Here is a 6,228-nt window from a genome sequence, read left to right as displayed (position 1 = left end):
AGGGGATCATTACAGGAGGATTAGTAGGAGGATCATCCAGCAGCTTACACTAAAGGCAGCTGCGGTGTGTAGGGGTGGTCTGGTGGGCCTGGGAACTGAAGGCCCCCCAGCTGAGACACACACACACACACACACACACTAAACACACAATTCAAATGTGAGAAAGCCAGCTACCAAGCCGTTTCCTGTCAGTGCCAGTGTTGTGTCTGCGAGTGAGACATGTAGTGGGCAGGCGGCGGAGGCCATTTTGGCTCTCAGTAGTGGAGTCAAGTGTCTGCAGTGTCACTGCTGGGATTCATGCAACACTGTAACCGAACCTGCTCTCTGGGGAGGACTGGGCAACCGCTGCTTCGTGTGTGTGTCACCGCGTGTTTGCATGTGCGGTGTGTGTGTGTGTGTGTGTGGACACTGAGGAACGTGAGAAAGTGTAGTGGAACCAGAGAGATTCAGCATTAGAGACTAAGGGGGGTAAAACTGTGAGACACACAGCAGGCCAGGCTTCACTGTGGCAGCACACGGTGCAACGCTCAAATGGAGACGTTATACTGAACAGACCAGTGTTTCCCCCACACACTAGACTGTGTATTATACTGTATTATACTGTATGTATGGGGCACGTTGTCCGGTCTGTCTATAGTTTTTTGTTTTGTGTTTTAAATGTCAGAGCAATCATCTGTACTGAAACACATTCTACCAATGAAAGGAACTTGAACAAGAAGTTTTTCTGATTTCTAATGTTTTTCATTTTTCCTTGTTATGTGGAAAGATATCTCTGAAATACTATTTAGAGTTCTAAATAGAATAGAATCTAAGGCTTTGTTCAGACTGCAGGCAAATCCGATTTGTTTCTCAAATCCGATCTTTAGTTATGACTGTCCACACTGTTATTTGCAAGTGACCAGGTCGGATTTGTGTGTTCAGGCACCGTTAAGCTATCTGCGTTGGTTGCCATGGTAACGACATCGGCGTGTGTACGTACGGTAACTGACGGCACGTTTTTCAGCCACAGAACCAAAACAAAAAGCTGCAAATGCAGAATGGAGACTTATCATCTTTGCGGGTCAGAGTGGTCAGACTGAGACGTATCTGTAGAAATCCGATTTGGATCGCATTTCAAACCACATATAAATGTGGCTTAAATCTGATTTGCAAAAATCGGTTTCCATGTGTTTTTTTTGCTGTTCAGACTTGATAAAATCAATCCGACTCCAATCTGGATATGCCAAAAATCCGATTTGGGCTGGCAGTCTGAACAAGGCCTAAGAGGTCCATTCCAAAATGCTATGTATCCACTTCAGAAATCATAAATAATTACCTGAACTTTATCATGCAATAACCCTAAAATATCCATGATCCTTTTTGGGTTATATTTTCAACTTCTATCCAGCGATCCTTTAAAACACTGATTCTCAACCATGTTCCATCAAGGGCAAGGACTCTGCAGGTTTCCATTCCAACCAAACGCTAAACCAGCTGATTTCAGTGGTTAGTTCCTCCTCTCTGGATGAAGGTGTATTCATCAATATAATCAGCTGCTGTAGTGTTTGGCTGTAACGAAAACCTGCAGACTCTTGATGGCACATGATGGAGAACCACTGCTTTAAAAAGTACCATATTTTGTAATTGTGAGGGAAGGTGTCAAATGAATTTATTCTAAGACACTGTGACACTGTAAGTCTGCAGTGCAACCAAGCAGATTTTAATTCCGTCTGGCACGGTGGCCCCTCCTCCCGACTAGACGGCCCTTCCCACCTCTTACCAAGGTAAGAGAAACCCTACAACATGTAATATCTTCCATTTTGGCAGATGCTCGCTCTCCAAAATGCCTTTCAGTGCCATGAGTGCAAATGTTTTCAGCATGGGTGGCCCCAGAGGAAGCGTATTAAAAACCCTGGCAGTATTAGTGATACAACACCAGAACACACTATACTGAAGGTGTCAGATAGTGAGTTGCACGCCTCTGAATGCAGCCTGGTTTTAAGTGAATGTTACTGTGTAAGGCATCATGGTAACTGTATTCAAAGCAATTTTAGTGTACTCCAAGGTTACAGAACTGCAGGCCTTGAGAGCATAACAATCGCGCGCACACACACACACACACACACACACACACAAACGTTAGATCATAAGTCCGATGCACTGGCGATTGAGAGGAAGGATGAATAACAGCCTTGTGTTTGACGTCACTCTCGGTCAGCCTTGAGAAGAGCCGGATAGGCCTCCATTCATAATCACTAATCATAGACCTGTTGCTTAGCGACAGCAACAAAAACACAACTGTTGCGGAACAAATTAGTCGACGTGAATCAATGAAATTCATAAAAGAGAAACACGAAGCCTTGGATGGCTAACTCTTGAGTCATGAGTGGCGTCATGCCGCCTCGCGATAAGTCCCGGTGTGGAGAGACCTTCAGTACAATGCATGAGCACACACACACACACACACATGGACACAGACACAAGTGGTATTATTAGCATACAAAATCAATTATCCACACGTTTTAATACGCTTGAATATGCATGCACACACACTTACGTACTCTCTCACGCACACAGATAAGCACACACACACACACACACACACACACACACATCTCTCTAGCCTATGGAGTGTCTTTACAACTCCCTGTGGATGAAATCCCTTTATTAGTGGCCAGTAGCCCGCTGGCTGGCTTTAAACCTGGCAGCGCTTGCCAGGGCCCCAGAGAGAGCGGCGAGCCGTCTATAAATGCGATGATTGTTGCCCTGCGTTTTCCCCGGCGCTGCGTAAAAACCAGCCAATGACCTCGCTACCTCCCACCCTGGCACCAGCCTCAGCATCCCACTGGCCCCAGAATGGCTCCCGCAACAGAGCCGCGAGCCCCAGTCGCCTGCACTTAACCGTAATCTCCCTGACATTATTGGGAATTCAATAAAAATAACAGCCGCTGAATCTTTCACCCAAATTATAGGGTTGAGTGTGCGGGTCTTGAGGAGGGGGTCGAGCTCTAAAAATAGGGGGTGGGAATGAGAGGTGGTGGTGGGGGGGGGGGTAACTGTTTGGACCCTGAGTTACGACCGCATACTGACCGCTAATGGACCAAACTCACACTCCTATATGATTTGTGAGGGGTGAGGGGTCGCTCCGCAGTACTCCCTCCCGGCTCCGAATCCAAGAGCCTAGCAACGCAGCCATTCATTTCCCCCCATCCTTCAGTTCCATCCGCTAAGCTGGCTGTTCTCAACCTGGGGGTCGTGATCCCCAGGGGTCGCGACGTGATTCATAGAGTGTGAAAAAAGTGTATCTCTAATGCACAACTACACATCTTGGTGATAAATGCCTAGTATGCCTTGTACTTGCAGCCTTTAGGCTTCTCCCAACAATTAATCAAGTAAAATAACCAAAAAGGGGAAAATAAAACTCTTCATTTGGGGTTACAGATTTGCACATTTTGTGCGTTTACGCCTGCAACAGCAGGAGTTGTGAGTGGGGGTAGACCTATATATCATGTTGCTGCTGATATACAGTATGTTGGGCTGATATTGGCCTGTTACTCAGATAAATAGAGGGTTGGTGTGACAGTGTGTGTGTGTGTGTGTGTGTGTGTGTGTGTGTGTGTGTGTGTTTCATGTATTGTATTGGTGGCTACACTGCCCTTGACCCTCTCTCTGTTTTTCACAAACATGCAAGTAAGCATACATACACACACACACACACACACACACTCTGGAGTGTGTGTGTGCCATGCCATCCATTGCTAATATGATGGAGATTACTTTTTGACTCCCAAATAAAGACTGGCAGTACTGGAGTATTCTCTCTTGTTCAAGTAAATAAAGGTCTTAATCATGAATTCATAGTAATTCTTAGTAAATTCATTCTTTATTTTAAGGCCTAATGTATCTAAGTTCCCTTACCAGTAGGTAAGTCAGTGGTAGGGGAATGAGTGTCAGTGGAGAGTTTTAGTGTCCCATGATGGTCTAAATGTTTCAGAGGCTTTTCCACCCTGACAAGCATGGAATTCTGGGGGAAACACTGAATAATTGTCAGTGAGTGGGAAGGAACTGCTTTGCCTTTAGGGGTCTGGAGCCAAAAAGGCTGAGGCCCACTGGACTAGCCTCCAACTAGCCAGTGGACCTCATCCAGGGGTCCAGAGATCGGGGGCTCCCAGGGGCCAACCCAGGGGTTCAGGAGGGTGATTATATTAGTTGGATGGAGGCCTGAATCCTTGGACACACAGCTTCGGCCAAAACAAGAAGGGGATTGAAAAGTTACAACAGCTCTACAGGGAGATTCTTTCGGTCATAAGATAAAATAGTAATGATCCCTGTGGGGAAATTGGGTCATTGCAGCGGCAAATAATAATAGAACACAGCAAAGAATGATAGAATATAAACAAGAAGGGAGCAGATGAGGGGTAAACACTAGAACATGTTTAGCAGAACTATATATAGACAAAGAAAAGAATGAAACGATATGCCAATGTAAAAAAAACAGAATGAAAATAAATAGGTATATGCCATATATAACAGATGGGAAAGTATGAGAATATGAAGAAAAACAAGCATATATACAGAATGTGCAAAATGTGTCATATTCACAATAACAGGTCTACACAACACCATACATATGTACAGAAACTGTGTAAATGTACATGTAAACTATTCACCTCATCAAAATATATTCATTTTACACATATTGATAACTTATATACAGGACATTCAGCCAATCCATTGAGTCCAAGCAGGAGTGAGGATGCTGTATCTCTCCTCCTCTCTTTTCCCATTTGGAAAGAAGGCAATGGGTCGGACCAGCCAGCTGTTTCTTATTTTTCTTCTTCTACACACACACACACACACACACACACACACCCCATCCTCCACCCACTGGCTCCTTTAGCCCTCTCCTCTGTCAGCACTCCCTCCATCCAAACGTCCAGCCCACCTCCCCTCCACTCCACATAGGAGCCGCAGAGCGTATACCTGATGCCCAGATCACACACACACACACACACACACACACACACACACACAGGAAGGGTGGGGGAACAGAGAGCACATATGATCGGGTTTTACCAGTGTTGGAGGTCGGAGGTGATTTGATTGGCTGGTGCCCTGCACACACAGCACCACTCCCATCTCCCACAAAAATGTGGACTTCTTCCCTAACAATATATATTGTGTGTGTGTGTGAGTGTGTGTGTGTGTGTGCAGTTTGAAGATGTACAGTATACGTTTGTGGGCTTACTGTACATCTTGTGTTGTGTGTAGTGTGTTTACATATACTTACAAGTGTGTGTGTGTGTGTGTGTGTGCGTGTGTGTGTGTGTGTGTGTGTGTGTGTGTTTATGATCTCATACAGAGGCTGTCTATTCAGGCTACCAGTATACAGACTGAGGTGGGTCACTCACACTCCAAGGTGTCAGCAGTCCTCCCATACAGTCATAGCGTTGTCCATAGACACACGCACACACACACACACACACACACACACACACACACACACACACATACACACACACACAGTCCACTTAGCTCCTGACATGGAAAAACAGTTCTTAGTGCTGTTTTCCTGTAGTTTATTGAGTAAACAACGCAGGTAAACAAGTATCAAACAGTAGTAGTAAAGGACTGAACGGGCGCACACATAACTGACAGTCTTTCTCTCTCTCTCTCTCTCTCTCTCTCTCTCTCTCTCTCTCTCTCTCTCACTCTCTCTCAGTGTCTCTCTCTCACTCTCCCTCTCAGCCTTAAATAGAACCTCTCTACATCTAAAATTTCTGTATCTCAGAGAAGAGAGCTGGAGTGATAGTGAAATTTAAACTTGTCAAAATAAGACTCTGGAAATATATGTGTTGTGTGTGTGTGTGTGTGTGTGTGTGTGTGTGTGTGTGTGTAGTACATGTATGTGTAAACCTCTTTCATAGGAGCACTGACCAAGGCTTTGACCACATTTAATCTCTCTTCATGATCATTCACAAATTAATTCAGTTCAGTGTGTGTGTGTGTGTGTGTGTGTGTGCGTGCGCGGGGGGGGGGGGGGGGGGGGGGGGGAGTATGTTTACTTGCATGTTTGTGAAAAACAGAGAGAGGGTCAGGGGCAGTGTATCCACCAAAACAGTACATGACACACACACACACACACACATTGTCACCAACCTTCTATTTATCTGAAGTATACATTCATTCACAACAGGTTCCTTGACACACTCTTCAATTCTCCAATGATCATTAAGGATATAATATTGA

The sequence above is a fragment of the Centroberyx gerrardi genome, chromosome 15, assembly GCF_048128805.1.
Source record: "Centroberyx gerrardi isolate f3 chromosome 15, fCenGer3.hap1.cur.20231027, whole genome shotgun sequence".
In the NCBI taxonomy this organism is placed as follows: domain Eukaryota; kingdom Metazoa; phylum Chordata; class Actinopteri; order Beryciformes; family Berycidae; genus Centroberyx; species Centroberyx gerrardi.
The sequence above is the reverse complement of the archived record's forward strand: the minus strand, read 5'-3'. Positions refer to the sequence as shown.